Genomic DNA, 19121 nt, shown 5'->3' with positions numbered 1-19121 from the left:
TGTCCAAACTTTTGACTGGTACTATATAATTTTTATATATTTATTCCTGACCAGCAAAAGTTGTCACACCCTGATCTGTTTCAACTGTCTTTGTCCTTGTCTCCACCCCCTCCTGGTGTCGCCCATCTTCCCCATTTCCCCCAGTGTATTATACCTGTGTTCTCTGTTTGTATGTTGTTAACTGTAGTTCCTGTTTTCTAGTTTTTCCGGTTTTGACCATTCTGCCTACCCTGACCCTCAGCCTGCCTGCTATTCTGTACCTTGTCACACCACCCTGGATTATTGACCTCTGCCTGCCCTGACCCCGAGACTGCCTGCCGTTCTGTATCTTATGGACTCTGATCTGGATTACTGACCTCTGCCTGCCCTTGACCTGTCGTTTTGCCTGCCCCCTGTTCTAGTAATAAACCTTTGTTACTTCGACACTGTCTGCATCTGGGTCTTCTCCTGAAATGTGATAAAAGTCACAAATGTGCTGTCTGTTAAAAGCTCTGAGTAATTAACTGTTTTTCGGCACAATTTGGTGAAAGCCCCAAAGGGGAAACAGGTTCAGAAAGCCTGTTTCCCATCACTACTTGAAAGACACCCTGGGAAATATGCAAATAAGGCTTGAAACCCAACAGCGGGGCTATTCAATTCTGGTCCTGGAGGACAGAAACATTTCTGGTTTTGGATTATTGTATGGTTCTTTAAAGAACCATCCCATTTATGCTTCTTCAGAGACTGTGGAATGGCTACCCTATGGTATCGCTCTCAAGAACCTTATTTGGTTCCAACTTGCACCTTAATATTTAAGAGTGTATGAAAGCCTGTTGTAAAGGTTAGCTGTTCTTCTTCAGTATAAGGTACATCTAGTAAAATGTGCTGAGAGAGGACTGTCGGGAAAGGAAAGTCCAGATACAGTATCAGTGCCACAACAGGCAGGGAAGCCATCAACAGCAAAGAGAAAGAGAGAAACACATACAGTACACACAGTGTGAGCGAGAGTGAGAGAGATTTGAGAGATGCTATAAAATCCTACGTTTTCAAGTGTTGTTCCACGAACCAGAGAGGGAGAGAGAGCGAGAGAGCTTTACTTGGAAATAATATTCTGCTTTCTGACAACTGACAGTCATTCGAACCTTGACTCCTCCCCTTTCTGATTGGCATATCTTGGACCGGTGTTTTAGAACCATTTCTACCCTCCAGTATTTGATAGTTCAGTTGAGATAGGATGCTAACCAGTTTTGCCTTGGGAAATAAATGAGAAATGTTTACATACTTCATGTGAAACATTTTATCATGCAGATTCATGTGAATATGCTACTAAAAAGTGTGTGTGTGTGAGTGTAGAGAGAGAGAGAGAGAGAGAGAGAGAGAGAGAAAAAATAAAAAATAAAATAATGATTGCCTGCCTGCCTGAATGGGCTGGGTGTAAGAGGAGGGTTTTGGCCAGCAGCAGGACAGAAGCACAGCCCCTAGGCTAATGCACAAGGACAGCCTGTCACACTGTGAACATTCACTGAGCCGACGTGTTACAAGTCATATGAAATAACCTGCATAATTACTTCTGAAGACTATTAGGGTGTGGAAATCATATCACCCCCCCTCTGCTGCCAACATACACACACACACATTCACACACACACTGACAGACAAACAGTCTATCACACCCACATCTTCCTTGGTCTTAGCGTTCTCTGTAGTTGACAGTTCTCTGCTGTGCTGACAGAACAATGGCAGGCCCTGCAGGAGTAAGCATGTGTCATTATCATCCTATTTAGCTAGATCCCTCTCTCCTCTCCTCTCCCACAGCCCCTGCTCTAGCGAGTCAGACACAAACACACACAGACCCATTCCTTGTCTATGTCTCAAAGCTAGCCACTAATACTCCTCGTCTTCTGCTTGGATCTGTGATCTCTTCTTATTGCCCCATTCTTATCCAACAGTCAATAGGATCCCTTCCTTTTCTCTAACACCAGTCAGACCCTCCTGTGCTGTACAGTATGTTGAGTCAGTCAGACAGACATTGTTGTCGTCTGTTCTCTGGCCTCCACTTGGTCTTCTTCTTAACACTTATTAACTGACTGTCATGTTCTGTTCTGTTCTGCCCCCCAGACACTGTTTAACATCCTCAGGCCACTTAGTGCAATCTGTGCCTTCGTCCCAAATGGCACCTTATTCCCTACATAGTGCACTACTGTTGACCAGATCCCTATGGGCCCTGGTCAAAAGTAGTGCACTATATTGGGAATAAGGTTCAATTTGGGACGTTCCCTGTCTGTAGTATTGGAGTTAAGCCCCTGGGCTGTTTACTGCCAGGAATCCTTATAACCAGACAGAGTGAAGCGGCTGGACGCGAGGTAGGATCTGAGTGTGTGTGAATGTGTGCTCCTGTATGAGTGTCTTCATCTACAGCATCTGTCCACACCTTATAGCTCACAGCACAGATTAGACACATACTATAATACTACTGAGGGAACACACATGATGCGTCATAGAAAAGTCTGCATTGCATCTCTTGATTGGATCAATACTGACTTTGTGAATCTATAATAATGGCCACCTGTCTGTGGCCTGTTTTGTCATAACATTGATTGCCATTGCCTCCTATGCACGCTGAAGAAGGACTCATACTCTAAAAGTTTGTGCGTTAATACAAATATGTTCATTTCAGTTTAATCACCGGAGTGCTCTCCTATTTTTGTTGTTTGGACTATGCACAGCACGAGGATTCAGCACCCGATCTAAGTTTATATAAGGTAGAGTTGTTTATCTTTCATACCTTACAGCTCACAGCACAGTCCAAACACAACTATTTAGCTAAAACCTGCATTTTAGCCACCGCAAATCCCCCTTACCCTAATTCCAACTCTTTCCAAGCCTTTATCCCTAAGAAAAAATAAAAAGAGGTAACTAGCTACTCTATGTGTGGGCTTTCACGGCCATGCCTCAACCATGTGACTTCCCAGCCTCTGAAATGGTGCCATGGTCTACAGGGCTTTGTGGTAAATCACTATCTCTCTTCCCCAGTCAAAGCCCAGTCTGCTGAGCACTATGGACGGCTGGCTTTTTGCTGCCTCCTGGGTGACTAATATATCTTGTTAAATTGTGCTGAGAAGCGTGTTGAGAACCTTATACCTTTTGCTTCGCGCTGTCTCTGTTGTGTGTGTGTGTGTGTGTGTGTGTGTGTGTGTGTGTGTGTGTGTGTGTGTGTGTCAGGGTTTCAATTCCACCCAATTCAGAAAGTAAATGAAATTCCAATTCATTTTAAAAGCATTGAAAATAAGTGGAATAGGAATTTCAGTGTACTTCCTGAATCGACTGGAATTGAAATGGAATTGACCCCAACACTGGTGTGTATGTAATTGTTGTTACCAGCCTATTTCCATCATTAGCTCAAGATGGAATCAACCCTGGGATTAAGTGGGGGATTTGTGGTTACATGTAACGAGGTCACAATTTATTGGCCGTTATAAACATGTTAACTCACAATTTACTTTTATACGTGTTATTACAAAACATTAATTACATAGTGGAACAGGAAAATGTGTAATAACATTAGTAATGGAATAACCATCAGCAAGTGGATCTGTAATTAGAGTCCTTGTTCCAATTGTGTAATAACTGATATCACTAAACCCTATTACCATGTAATTACATAGTAATACCTACGTAACAACTATGCTGTTACTAAAGTTATTACTGAGATAATTAACAACTGAGATTCTACTGTAGAATGGTGCTATTATTTTGGCCAGCGGACAATATTTGTACAAAAATCAACAACAAAAAAAGAACACTGACCTCCACAAACACTCAGAATAACCAAAATACAGACGTCTCAAATGTTTGGGATGTCAGCACCACATCTTAACTGTTATTTTGCTTGTGTTCAGTTACAAAATGTTCTGACCATACCTTTCTGAATGAAGATACACCATTAGCACATAGTTACCAGGTTGGCATTATTCTCAAAGAAACTTCAAAATGCTTAGTTTTGGTGATGACAAGTCAGCAGTCATAAACACCTGTCATATAGTTTCCATATCTCTTCTGTCCAGAAGGGGGCATGTTTTTTTGTATGGGCAAAATACTAAAGGCAATTCTTCAAACATTCTAGTGAGTACATCCTCCATTTGAGTTAAACCCAGGAATATCCAAATTAACAATTTTCAAACTCCATATCCTTTCTTTCAATACAACCACAGCCATGATAATCACACCATATATGGACCTTCACTAACGCACAGAAATAATCAAGGTGCCCCAAGGTATTAGTGACTGACTACTAATACATCAAAACATACGCATGTGCACACACACACACACAGAAAGAACGCAATTAGTTTTGTGTGTCACTGTGAAGTGGTACAGATAGTCAGTGGGCATGGGGATGTGATTTCATTAAGACCAGATGCTGCTGCTTGGAGGACTGAGGACTTGAAAGGTTCAATATTATGATTCTGGAGCAGGACACATCAAAATGACGCTGTCCATCTGGAGCGGACATAATGTAATCAGCAACGGGTCATTGGTCATCACAGACAGCCCGGCCATCGGGTTTACCCACATCCTGTGATGTCATCATCATCACACTAACACTCAAGAAATGAGAGATAGTGAAGACAGGAGAGAGAAAGAGAGACAGAGAGAGAGAGAGAGAGAGAGAGAGAGAGAGAGAGAGAACGAGAGAGAGAACGAGAGAACGAGCAGATTGAGAACACAGGTAATCAGCATCACCTCATAACAACATCCAGCCTTTGGATTTGCCCTAAACTGATGACGCAAATTACCTGTGGAATATACTAGATAGTTGATTTTAAAAAATGGATTGATGAAATGTTGACGCCAAAGCATTCATTTCAAGGCCTTGAAGAATAATGGTTTTGATATATCTATTCCCTTACCTGTCAAAACAAATTCCATGATATGGCTATTCCCTTATCCCCTGTCTCCCCCCCCCCACACACACACACACATACACCACACACCCATGCGCACACACTCGGACACACAATCACACACATGCTTCTACACACGGACATACACCACACACACAGTACACACACGTCCATGCACGCGGGCACACACACAGAGGAATGTCTATTTTCAGAGGCTATAAATATTCAGTCCCTGACATGTTTGCTGTATGTCTTTGATCAGACACCGATCTTATGCTACTCTCTCTCTTTCATCTTCCAACTTCAAACCAAAATGTATGTAAAAACTGAGCCATGAAATCTGTTCTGTTGCAAAAGCCTTGGTCTCGTCACACTAGTAAGTTATTTTACAGTACCAAACTGCTGTCATCTGTCTTATGCAAACAAAATGGTGATAAGTAATTTTCAAATGCAGATGGGTGAATTATGAAAAACATATCAGCATTAGGCCTATAACACAACTCCTTCCAAGTGTCAATGTAAAACGTATTTTATTTCCAAAGCCAACATCTTAATGTAATGCATGAGATACCCATTGCACAAGTCTCTGTCAACAGCGTACAATCTTATTTTTTTTAAGCATGTACTGTAGTACATGATCTGCTCATTTGAATGTGTGAGAGAGGGTGATATTCTTGCAGCATATTCCCCTGGTAGCCTACTTAGTCAACTCCCCCTAACAACTTCTTGGCCTCCTCCAGGCATATCACTGCAGGCTTTAGAGAGCTAGAGCAATATAACCAACATGAAGCAATCTGGAGGCTAGAGGAAGGCCTGGATAACTTTATCAAGCATTAAAACACAAAATATGGATGTTTGAATAATTAATTACTTTTACATATCAACTTTAATTTAACAGTGGTTCTTTTTTTTATCTTTGTGTATTTACAGTGAGGTATGCCTAAATGTGGCTTTTTTTTCTCCAAAGGTTTTGAGGAATAGGCAGATTCCCAGAATGCAGTGCGCATGACCAACAGCATGGTCATGTCTAGAAGGGATTCAGTTTACGCCAAATTGACGTAAAATTTTTGCGAATCCTCAATTTTCCTAGCTTTAATCGAATTATCCTAACCTGCTATGTAAATTATCCTAACCTGCTGTGTAAGTTCTAACCAGCTACGAAAAGTCAATGTTGACATAAACTGTAATCCATCTAGACAACACCCAGTAGCGCTCACCTGACGTTCCCACAATCTGAGAATGTAGTTTCTAATCTAATGCTTTTTTTAAGCACAATATTTTTTGTAACTGAAGCATGAAACATGAAGTAATTTATATGCTGCACAAGCTAAGGTGTACAAAGCAAAGGGCCTGTTAAGAGTCAAGTTTGTGATATAGGCTAAATGCCACAAAACAAAAGAAAAACACTAGGAAAGAATCAACTGCCATATTGTCAAAGCAAGGTGCATAAGGTAGGCCTAACCAACCCAAAGAATACAGCTCAATCAAACTCATGCAAGCAATTAAAGTTATTAAGGTTCCAGGCATAAGCGACATAAATGGTCCTTTTAGGGCCCCTGACTGTATGGGGGGGCTCAGTCTGGGTCTCAATTATTTTATTTTTTTTAGGGTGTAGATCAGCTTTAATATTGCAGATAGATTGTAGCTTCCATCAATGTAATTAACTGCATCACTTCCAATCCGCCATACATTTCTGGCATATATATATATATATACATACAGTGGGGAGAACAAGTATTTGATACACTGCCGATTTTGCAGGTTTTCCTACTTACAAAGCACGTAGAGGTCTGTAATTTTTTATCATAGGTACACTTCAACTGTGAGAGACGGAATCTAAAACAAAAATCCAGAAAATAACATTGTATGATTTATAAGTAATTAATTTGCATTTTATTGCATGACATAAGTATTTGATACATCAGACAAGCAGAACTTAATATTTGGTACAGAAACCTTTGTTTGCAATTACAGAGATCATACGTTTCCTGTAGTTTTTGACCAGGTTTGCACACACTGCAGCAGGGATTTTGGCCCACTCCTCCATTCAGACCTTCTCCAGATCCTTCAGGTTTCGTGGCTGTCGCTGGGCAATACGGACCTTCAGCTCCCTCCAAAGATGTTCTATTGGGTTCAGGTCTGGAGACTGGCTAGGCCACTCCAGGACCTTGAGATGCTTCTTACGGAGCCACTCCTTAGTTGCCCTGGCTGTGTGTTTCGGGTCGTTGTCATGTTGAAAGACCCAGCCACGACCCATCTTCAATGCTCTTACAGAGGGAAGGAAGTTGTTGGCCAAGATCTCGCAATACATGGCCCCATCCATCCTCCCCTCAATACGGTGCAGTCATCCTGTCCCCTTTGCAGAAAAGCATCCCCAAAGAATGACGTTTCCACCTCCATGCTTCATGGTTGGGATGGTGTTCTTGGGGTTGTACTCATCCTTCTTCTTCCTCCAAACATGGCGAGTGGAGTTTAGACCAAAAAGCTAAATTTTTGTCTCATAAGACCACATGACCTTCTCCCATTCCTCATCTGGATCATCCAGATGGTCATTGGCAAACTTCAGACGGGCCTGGACATGCGCTGGCTTGAGCAGGGGGACCTTGCGTGCACTGCAGGATTTTAATCCATGACGGCGTAGTGTTACTAATGGTTTTCTTTGAGACTGTGGTCCCAGCTCTCTTCAGGTCATTGACCAGGTCCTGCTGTGTAGTTCTGGGCTGATCCCTCACCTTCCTCATGATCATAGATGCCCCACGAGGTGAGATCCTGCATGGAGCCCCAGACCGAGGGTGATTGACCATCATCTTGAACTTCTTCCATTTTCTAATAATTGCGCCAACAGTTGTTGCCTTCCCACCAAGCTGCTTGCCTATTGTCCTGTAGCCCATCCCAGCCTTGTGCAGGTCTACAATTTTATCCCTGATGTCCTTACACAGCTCTCTGGTCTTGGCCATTGTGGAGAGGTCGGTGTATGTTTGATTGAGTGTGTGGACAGGTGTCTTTTATACAGGTAACGAGTTCAAACAGGTGCAGTTAATGCAGGTAATGAGTGGAGAACAGGAAGGCTTCTTAAAGAAACACTAACAGGTCTGTGAGAGCCGGAATTCTTACTGGTTGGTAGGTGATCAAATACTTATGTCATGCAATAAAATGCAAATTAATTACTTAAAAATCATACAATGTGATTTTCTGGATTTTTGTTTTAGATTCCGTCTCTCACAGTTGAAGTGTACCTGTAGTTCCCTGTAGCTCAGTTGGTAGAGCATGGTGTGTGCAATGCCAGGGTTGTGGGTTCGATTCCACCGGGGGACCATGTATGAGATGTATGCATTCACTACTGTAATTTGCTCTGGATAAGAGCGTCTGCTAAATGACTAAAATGTAAATGATAAAAATTACAGACCTCTACATGCTTTGTAAGTAAGAAAACCTGCAAAATCGGCAGTGTATCAAATACTTGTTCTCCCCACTGTACAAAGCAAAGTTTTATCTTATGTCAGCCACTCAATTAGCCATACCAACTAACAATTGTTGGATTGGTAATTAGTCTAGCCAGCTATCTAAGCTTGTAGTAATCACGTCTGTATACCGACCGGGCATATAGGGCACTTGAACAGGGGCCCTGACTTCCAGGGGTCCCCATTGATTTTGTTAGTCATTTCTCACTCAGATGTCATTACAACATGTGCAGAATTGCAGGAAATTAGCTTTAATACTGCATACATCTTACTCCACCCTGTGACAAAATGGGTAGAAATGCAGGAAATTAGCTGTAAAACTGCAACTTTTTTCTCTCTGCCCATGGCAAAAAAATGGCAGCGAGGTGGCCCCCCCCCCCCCAACTAAAAAGCTGATGAGAATGCAAAGGTGTTGAAGAATTGCATAGCCTACAGGCCTACCCGAATGTACCTAGTCCAAATTAATACTGTAAAAGCCTCAAACGTTATGACTTAATGTAATATGACTGAGGGCGCACTTGAGGAGGCATACTTGGAAAAATCCTGGCATCTCCTGGAGCCTATTGAAATCATGGTCTGGCCCGTGTGCTTCAGGCTACACCAGCCAACTGTACAGAGAGAAAGAATTTCATATTTCCATCAACGCATGTAGCCTATTCTACTGTAGCCTTTAGGCTACCTGCATCGATATCCGTAGCATAACCAGTGGGGAAGAATTAAGAGGAATGAGAACATTTCATATAGCACCAACAAACAATGAATATTACATAAAAAATATTCAGTTGTCATTATATTAATTAAGGAGATATAAGGTGGACCTCCCTCCGTTTGATACTCTCCGTGATGTGTTGACTTGTGGCGCCAGCACAGTGCTACTGCAGCCTACTGTACATCTGATCTGAAGGAGTCAAATAAATAATAGTATCCACAATTCATTATCCAACATCGTGGCCTATAATAAACGAAAACCTAAAGTTGGCCCAGTGGTCCATTATGTCTAATGCCGCGTTTATGTGGTAGTCGGAACTAGGAAACTCGGAAATGTCCGACTTGCTAACTAGTTATAGGCTACACGTGCCGCGTTCAACCAGTTAGCGAGTCGAACATTTCCGAGTTTCGTGGTTCCGGCTGTTTACGTGAATGCGGCATAATGCATTACACATCGAGTGATATTCCAAGCAACTTCCAGCGATGTACTCTAAAGTTAAGTCGCCTAGACTCACCCTTATTTATGAATCAACTATTGAACATATAACGTATAATGCTACCTGGAAATCAATGCATGTACAACGGTCAATAAATTACACCAATAGCCTAACCTCTAGGTCGCAGTAGCACTTGACTCGGCAGTTTTCAAACAGTAGCCTTATATATCGGGACAACCTTTCATTTGGCCACAAAGCACAAAGCTGAAAAGATGTTCACATCGATATATATATATAAATATATATAAAGTTGATTTGATCGTTTCACTCACCTGCCACCGGAGTTCTTATTCAGTTGGAGAAATCCTACGATAGCGAAGGGGTAGTTGGTGAGATGAGGGAGAAGTGTATCCTTTCGTTCACTGCAGCAGTTCCAAAAGAGCTTCAAGGCTGTTCCTCAACTGCGTTTAGCTTTTTCGCGTAGGCAGCATCACTTCTCTATGTGTATGTCAGGGGAGGCTGAAGGAAAGGGCACAGCCTCCGATTGGCTGTCATTCACAAGTCCCTGATACAGGGCAGGGGGAGAAATCGTCCGAGAGAAAATAATGAACAGCTTGCCGCGCTGTGGAGGCATGTTTGAACGGACTGATGTAGGCTACTTCAACAGAAGGATGGAGAGAAATTATATATTATTGTCAGCTCAATTTGAAAACCTCAGCCTGAATGTAAGACTACTAATATCCATGTGGTAGCAAATAATATAGGCCTAATGAAGAAATGTCCAAATATATTGACATAAAAACCTGGTGAATCAACGTTGTTTCCATGGAATTTCAACCTCCAAAAATATATGTGATGATGTTGAATCAATGTGGAAAACTAATTGGATTTGCAAAAAGTCGTCAATGTAAGGGCATTTCTCTTTTTTTCACCCAACTTTGAACCTAAATCCAATGACATGGTGACATTTTTTGTTCATTTCATGTTGAATTCATGTTAGTTGACAACTCAAAACTAGATGAACTGATATCTGTGACCAGTAGGATAGGCCTATTTAGCATGTAAGAATAAGGTAGGCTACTGTTTGCCTGCCTTTTTGTAAGTATTCAAATGTTAACCTTGAAGTGTGGATAATATAGAAAACTTGAATTACATAAAGTGTGCCAATAATATTTTTCCTCTAAACAGAAAATAAAAAAATCTATAGTGGGCAAAATATGTAAATTATTTAGTTTGTGGTTTCTAATTTTATTTACTGAACTATGGGGAGTTCTTTATAAATCGTCACAAACAGCAGGCCTACAAGAGTTGTTCCCTCCCCAGGGTGTTAGTTGCATGAGTTGCATTCCTGGAACTCTCCCAAGCTTTCACTTTGGAGCTGTCCTCCCAACCAAGCATCAAACAGTAGCTATTCACTGAGCCAGAGGGATTTCTACATCTGGCATGTTCTATTGAAAGATCAGCCACTGATTGACAATGACTGACTGTGGCTCTTGACCAAATCCTCCCTACTGAATGGGCCTGGATAGCCTCAATATTGGTTTTGTGAATATTTATGAATTCTGTTTTGGTCTTGGTCTCAACTAACTCTCACAGTCTCACGTCAGAATTAGAAGTTTATCCATGTTTCAGAAAAGTCAAATTTCGAAATTCTTCGAAACAAAATGTGTGTTTCAGGTTAAGTTCAGGCATTAACTCCGAATGGTTAAGGTAAGGGTTAAGATTTTAGATAGGCTTAAAGGAAAAATACAAATAACTTTCTATCGCTGGATTCCACATTCAACCTTTGGCACCATAAGTCCCAGTCCACAACACCCTAGCAATACTGAAACCTACTTGAAGGTAATAGCGCTCACTGTTGCCCCTAGCGGACGGTTTTAACACCATCTTCAAATCAAATCAAACTTTATTTTCCACAAGCGCCGAATACAACGAGTGTAGACTTTAGTGTGAAGTGCTTACTTGCAAGCCCTTAACCAACAGTGCAGTTCAAGAAGAAGAAAATATTTACCAAGTAGGCTAAAATAAAAAGTAATAATAAAAAGTTACACAATACGAATAATAATAACGAGGCTATGTACAGGTGGGGGCGAAGTGAATATGCATAGGTAACAAACAAACAGCGAGTAGCAGCAGTGTACAAGAGGGGGGTCAATGTAAATTGTCCGGTGGCGATTTTTATGAATTGTTCAGCAGTCTAATGGCTTGGGGGTAGAAGGTTTTGAGGAGACTTTTGGTCCTAGACTTGACGCTCCGGTACCGCTTGCCATGCGGTAGCAGAGATAATAGTCTATAACTTGGGTGACTGGAGTCTCTGACAATCTTCTGGGTTTTCTTCTGACACCGCCAATTATATGGTTTCTGGATAGCAGGCAGCTTGGCCCCAGTGATGTACTGGCCGTTCGCACTACCCTCTGTAGCGCCTTACGGTCAGATGCCGAGCAGTTGCCATACCAGGCGGTGATGCAACCGGTCAGGATGCTCTCGATGGTGCAGCTGTAGAACCCTTTGAGGATCTGGGGATCCATGCCAAATCTTTTCCTGAGGGGGAAAAGGTTTTGTCGTGCCCTCTTTACGACTGTCTTGATATGTTTGGACCATGATAGTTCGTTGGTCATGTGGACACCAAGGAACTTGAAACTCTCGACCTGCTCCACTGCAGCCCCTCCGATGTTAATGGGGGCCTGTTTGGCCCCCTTTTCCTGTAGGAGAGACATCAGTGCCACAGGCATGGAGGAACGTTGAATACTGACTTGTTTCACGGCTGCATGGTCTCTCTCTCTCTCTTACTCTCTCCTATTCTCTCCTCTTTCTCATTGTCTTCCTCTCTCTCTCTCTCTTTGTCTCTCTCTTTCTCAATTTCAATTTAAGGGGCTTTATTGGCATAGAAACATATCTTTACATTGCCAAAGCAAGTGAAATAGATATTAAACAAAAGTGAAATAAAACGGTAAAACATTAACAGTAAACATTACACTCAAAAAAGTTAGACAATTCAAATGTCATAGTATGTATATATACAGTACAGTGTTGCAATAATGTGCAAATAGTTAAATGGAAAATAAATAAACATACCTATAGGTTGTATTTTGTCACGCCCTGACCAGGTGAACTCGGGTATTTTGGTCAAGGTGTGTCATGTTGGGTATTTTTCCTTGGTTTATTTTCTATGTTTGCGTTATAGCCTTGTGTTAGCTCTATGTGGGTTATTTCTATGTTGGGTTCTGTCGATTCCCAATCAGAGACAGCTGTCGCTAGTTGTCTCTGATTGGGATCACATTTAAGTTCCTTTTTCCCCCACGCTGTTTGTGGGGTGTTGTCTCTTTGTTTTTGAGCAGTTAACGTATCGGCATTTTCTTGATTTTGTGTACGTGTTTACTTCAGTGTAAAGAATAAACATGTGTTCGCTCCCAGCTGCGTTTTGGTCCGCTTCCTCGTCACCCGACGACGATCGTTACATATTTACAATGGGGTATTTTCTTCACTGGTTGCCCTTTTCTTGTGGCAACAAGAACATCACACATCTTGCTGCTGTGATTGCACAATGTGGTATTTCACCCAATAGATATGGAAGTTTATCAAAATAGTATATTTGTTTACAATTTTTTTTGTGGGTCTGTGTAATCTGAGGGAAATATGTGTCTCTAATATTGTCATAGATTTGGCAGGAGGTTAGGAAGTGCAGCTCAGTTTCCACCTCATTTTGTGGCCAGTGTGCAGATAGCCTGTCTTCTCTTGAGAGCCAGGTCTACCTTCGGCAGCCTTTCTCAATAGCAAGGCTATGCTCACTGAGTCTGAACATAGTGGAAGCTTTCCTTAAGTTTGGGTCAGTCACAGTGGTCAGGTATTCTGCCACTGTATACTCTCTGTTTAGGGCCAAATAGCATTCTAGTATGCTAGGTTTTTTTGTTAATTTTGTTAATGTGTCAAGCAATTATCTTCTTGTTTTCTCATGATTTGGTTGGGTCTAATTGTGTTGCTGTCCTGGGGCTCTGTGGGTCTGTTTGTATTTGTGAACAGAGCCCCAGGACCAGCTTGCTTAGGGGGCTCTTCTCCAGGTTCATTTCTCTGTAGGTAAAGACTTTGTTATGGACGGTTTGGGAATTGCTTCCTTTTAGGTGGTTGTCGAATTTAACGTCTCTTGCGGTCTCAATTTGGTGTTTGTCCCATTTTGTGAATTCTTGGTTGGCGAGCGGACACCAGACCTCACAACCATAAAGGGCAATGGGTTCTATAACTGATTCAAGTATTTTTAGCTAGAACCTAAGTCAGATTTTTATGTTCCTTTTGATGGCATAGAAGGCCCTTTTTGCCTTCTCTCAGATCATTCGCAGCTTTGTGGAAGTTACCTGTGACGCTGATGTTTAGGCCGAGGTATGTGTAGTTTTTTTGCATGCTCTAGGGCAACAGTGTCTAAATGGAATTGTATTTGTAGTCCTGGCAGCTGGACCTTTTTTGGAACACCATTATTTTTGTCTTATTGAGATTTACAGTCAGGGCCCAGGTCTGACAGAATCGGTGCAGAAGATATAGGTGCTGCTATAGGCCCTCCATGTTTGGGGACAGAAGCACATAGACATTTGACTTCAGATTCTAGTAGGGTGAGGCCGAGTACTGCAGACTGTTCTAGAGCCCTCGCTAATTTGTTGATATATATATATATATATTGAAGAGGGTGGGGCTTAAGCTGCATCCCTGTTTCAGCCCCCGGCCCTGTGGAAAGAAATGTGTATTTTTTTGCCAATTTTAAACGCACACTTGTTGTTTGTGTACATGGATTTTATAATGTTGTATGTTTTTCCCCTAACACCACTTTCCATCAATTTGTATTGCAGACCCTCATGCCAAATTGAGTCTAATGTTTTTTTTGAATACAACAAAGCACCAAAAGACTTTGCCTTTGTTTTTGTTTGTTTGTTTGTCAATTAGGGTGTGCAGGGTGAATGCATGGGTGTCATATGGTAATTAGGTAAAAAGCTAATTTGACTTTTTCTCAGTAAATTGTTTTCGCTGAGGAAATGTAAGAGTCTGCTGTTAATGATAGTGCAGAGGATTTTCCCCAAGATTGCTGTTGACGCATATCCCCCGTTAGTTATTGGGGTCAAATTAGTCTCCACTTTCGTGGATTGGGGTGATCAGTCCTTGGTTCCAAATATTGGGGAAGATGCCAGAGCTGAGGATGATGTTAAAGAGTTTAAGTATAGCCAAATGGAATTTGTGGTGTGTATATTTTATCACTTCATTTATGATACCATCAACCCCACAGGCCTTTTTGGGTTGGAGGGTTTGTATTTTGTCCTGTAGTTCATTCAATGTATTTGGAGAATCCAGTAGGTTCTGGTCTTTAATAGTTGATTCTAATATTTGTATTTGATCATGTAGAGTTGAAGTCGGAAGTTTACATACACCTTAGCCAACTACATTTAAACTCAGTTTTTCACAATTCCTGACATTTAATCCTGGTAAAAATTCCCTGTTTTAGGTCAGTTAGGATCATCACTTTATTTAAGAATGTGAAATGTCAGAATAGTAATAGAGAGAATTATTTATTTCAGCTTTTATTTCTTTCATCACATTCCCATTGGGTAGAAGTTTACATATACTCAATTAGTATTTGGTAGCATTGCCTTTAAAATGTTTAAGTTGGGTCAAACGTTTCGATTAGCCTTCCACAAGCTTCCCACAATAAGTTGGGTGAATTTTGGCCCATTTCTCCTGACAGAGCTGGTGTAACTGAGTCAGGTTTGTAGGCCTCCTTGCTCGCACACACTTTTTCAGTTCTGCCCACAAATGTTCTATAGGATTGAGGTCAGGGCTTTGTGATGGCCACTCGAATACCTTGACTTTGTTGTCCTTAGGCCATTTTGCCACAACTTTGGAAGTATGCTTGGGGTCATTGTCCATTTGGAAGACCCATTTGCGACCAAGCTTTAACTTCCTGACTGATGTCTTGAGATGTTGCTTCAATATATCCACTTAATATCCCTCCCTCATGATGCCATCTATTTTGTGAAGTGCATCAGTCCCTCCTGCAGCAAAGCACCCCCACAACATGATGCTGCCACCCCCGTTCTTCACGGTTGGGATGGTGTTCTTTGGCTTGCAAGCCTCCCCCTTTTTCCTCCAAACATAACGATGGTCAATATGGCCAAATAGTTATATTTTTGTTTCATCAGACCAGAGGACATTTCTACAAAAAGTTTGATCTTTGTCCCCATGTGCAGTTGCAAACCATAGTCTGGCTTTTTTGTAGCGGTTTTGGAGCAGTGGCTTCTTCCTTGCTAAGCAGCCTTTCAGGTTATGTCGATATAGGACTCGATTTACTGTACCTGTTTCCTTCAGCATCTTCACAAGATCCTTTGCTGTTGTTCTGGGATTGATTTGCACTTTTCACACCAAAGTACATTCATCTCTAGGAGACAGAATGTGTCTCCTTCCTGAGCGGTATGACGGCTGCGTGGGCCCATGGCGTTTATACTTGCCTACTATTGTTTGTACAGATGAACGTGGTACCTTCAGGCATTTGGAAATTGTACCCAAGGATGAACCAGACTTGTTGAGGTCTACAATTTTTTTTCTGATGTCTTGGCTGATTTATTTTGATTTTCCCAATATGTCAAGCAAAGATGCACTGAGTTTGAAGGTAGGCCTTGAAATACATCCACAGATACACCTCCAATTGACTCAAATGATGTCAATTAGCCTATCCGAAGCTTCTAATGCCATGACATCATTTTCTAGAATTTTCCAAGCAGTTTAAAGGCACAGTCAACTTGGAGTATATAAACTTCTGACCCACTGGAAATGTGATACAATGAATTACAAGTGAAATAATTTGTCTGTAAATAATTGTTGGAAAAATTACTTGTGTCATGCACAAAGTAGATGTCCTAACCGACTTGCCAAAACTATAGTTTGTTAACAAGAAATTTGTGAAGTGGTTGAAAATGAGTTTTAATGACTCCAACCTAAGTGTATGTAAACTTCAGACTTCAACTGTATATGTTTTTGCTGTTTGTTATTTGTTGTAGAACCATAAAGATTAGAGAAGTGGTTTATCCATACATCGCCGTTTTGGATAGATAACTCTTTATGTTGTCGTTTGTTTCGAGTTTTCCAATTTTCCCAGAAGTGGTTAGATTCTATTGATTATTCAATTACATTGAGCTGATTTATGACGTGCTGTTCCTTCTTTTTCCATAGAGTATTTCTGTATTGTTTTAGTGATTCACTATAGTGAAGGCGTAGGCTAAGGTTTTCTGGGTCCAGCTCTGGCATTTTTGTCACCACAGAATAGTACATGTCCCTGAGCTTGGAAATTCTTGATCTCCCCATCTAGGATGGAGAAGCTGTCATCATTAAAGTATGGGGATTCTATTGGGGGGATATAGGTAGCACACATGAGAACATCTTTCTCTGTTTAGATAATTTCCATATTCATTTCTGGCCAAATGTAAAATGTTCCTGTTTTGACTTTTAATAGAATGGGTTAGGTCTGCTCTATATCAAATTAGCATACCCCCTGAGTCTCTTCCCTGTTTCAGACATGGTAGTTTGGTGGATGGGACTTCCAGCTCTGTAACCTAGAGGGCAAACAATGTATCCTTTAAACCATGTTTCTTGTAGGATGACAATGTCTGTATTTCCATTTTCTTTGACGAGGTCTGGGTTCCCGCTCTTTAGCCCAAAAGCACATTACCTCCGACCTTGTATATTCCAGGATGAGATAGTAAAAGCTTTGTGTTCTGTAGTGTCTAGTGTTGTTTTTGTGTTATTTACGCCCGGACCATCACAGTAGGTGTGAGCAGAGCATGTTGAGCATCTGATACATACCTCTTAGGGTGCACTATGGGACTTGGGCGGGTGTAATAGTGGGTGTTGGGCCAGTTTGTCTCTCTGTCTCTCTCTCTCACTTTCTTTCTCTTTCTCCTTTTCTCTCCTAGCCATTTCCGACAGAAGACGTAATATATTACCTGTAAATATGTTCACGTTTTATACATATAAGTGTTTAACTGGCAAATAGGGATGGGTGGAGGGTGTTGTTAAACCATGGAGGCTGTTTGTATTTCAAATTAAGGAGGTGCTAAACAATGGTAGTGTTAATGAATTTACAGGAAAAACAGCAGACAACCATTCACACTGTGAAAATGCATGAATCATGACTAGGTCTTTAGGTGGCTTTTAATTGCCATGTTTTTAACCCCCTACCCCTTTCAGACATACCTAAAAGCAGGTAAAAAGAAGCAGCCATGGTAAATTAGTGGAATCTTTGTCTGTTTATGAAAGGGTATCCTCTTTCTCTCTCTGTCTCTCTGACACACAACGTGAAGAAAAAAAAACCCATCTATAAGTGTGTCCTGACTAACACCATAGTCCACAAACACAACAGTAAAGATCAATGGTAGTGGCACAACATGAACATGAATAAGAGAGCACAGGGGAGTCAAGCACCAAAAAGAGCCATATCTGGGATATCATAGTTCCTTTTAGAAAATATCAGAAACCCTGTTGTTCTGTGAAGCAAAGATAACTTTTTATCAACTAGTTTTACAATTCTATGGGGAAATAAAACTTCAAATGTTTTGGATTTGGCTGGTGGGGAAACTCTATGGTATAAATCGTCTCACTGTCGCAATGTTGCATATTCTGCATACATTTAGCTGACGTTTAAATGCTTTTTCATGATAAAAAAGAAAACAAATATATATATATATATATATATATATACAAAATAGTGAATTATGCCTATATCTGGTTTGAATGAATATTGAAATGTAGCTATTTGTTAGAGCTAAGAACAATGTGCTTAAATCATCTTTGGAATCAAAGATCAGTAATACAGCTAATCAAATTATCCAGTGACCATCTTGTGACCTCCGTTGATTTATGGCAAAGTGTTTTCACATTTCAGCCTATATCATGCCCCCTTGTCCCAAATATGGGTTGCATCCCTATTCCATATGTAGTGCACTACTTTTGACCAGAAACCATAAGTCTCAGGTCAAAAGTAGTGCACTATAGGGAATTGTGTGCCTTTTGATGCACATTTCACTGGAATGCTGACCAAGCTGACTGGGGCGCTCTTTGCCCCGGTGTTAAAATAGCTGTGGCCAGCAAAACTCCTCCTGATTAGGTGAAAATCCTAAATGTTCAGACAAAGAAATACTACATTTGATGTGCATTTAGATTGGTGTTCAGATTAGCAGAGAGTACAGTGGGAGCATTGATAGAGACGGTGTATACAATAGAATCATGCATTTATTAAGATGTAAACAGGAAACTATTCACACACACACACACAGACACACAGACACACACACACACACACACACACACACACACACACACACACACACACACACACACACACACACACACACTGTAAAACATTTCCTGTAAAATGTACAGGGAACTTACTGGCAGCAATTGGCCAGTATATTACTCAATTTAATGGTAAGCAATTTTACGGTACATTTTGTTTTAATGTAATCAAATGTACACTTAAATCAGTAGTGGTGCGTCTGTAAAATGACTGGGGAAGCCAAGCCAGAAAAAAAAGCCATATTACAACCTGTGTCGTGATAATTGCGTTGTTTGCTCTATAACCTGTTAGTTCATATGCTTTGCGACCG

The 19121-nt window shown here is 41.1% G+C and overlaps 1 protein-coding gene across 1 annotated transcript in view; it reads right to left on the bottom strand.

Moving 5' to 3' along the window:
• Nucleotides 1-10094, bottom strand: part of LOC106590055 (cadherin-6) — a 100143-nt gene extending 90049 nt beyond the window's left edge. The window contains exon 1 of the mRNA XM_014180566.2: nt 9822-10094. The gene's annotated coding sequence lies outside the window, so the exon portion shown is untranslated. The remainder of the gene's footprint in view (nt 1-9821) is intronic.
• Nucleotides 10095-19121: the final 9027 nt, after the last annotated feature.

The sequence above is a fragment of the Salmo salar genome, chromosome ssa29 (assembly GCF_905237065.1).
Source record: "Salmo salar chromosome ssa29, Ssal_v3.1, whole genome shotgun sequence".
Taxonomy (NCBI): Eukaryota; Metazoa; Chordata; class Actinopteri; order Salmoniformes; family Salmonidae; genus Salmo; species Salmo salar.
The sequence above is the reverse complement of the archived record's forward strand: the minus strand, read 5'-3'. Positions and strand labels throughout refer to the sequence as shown.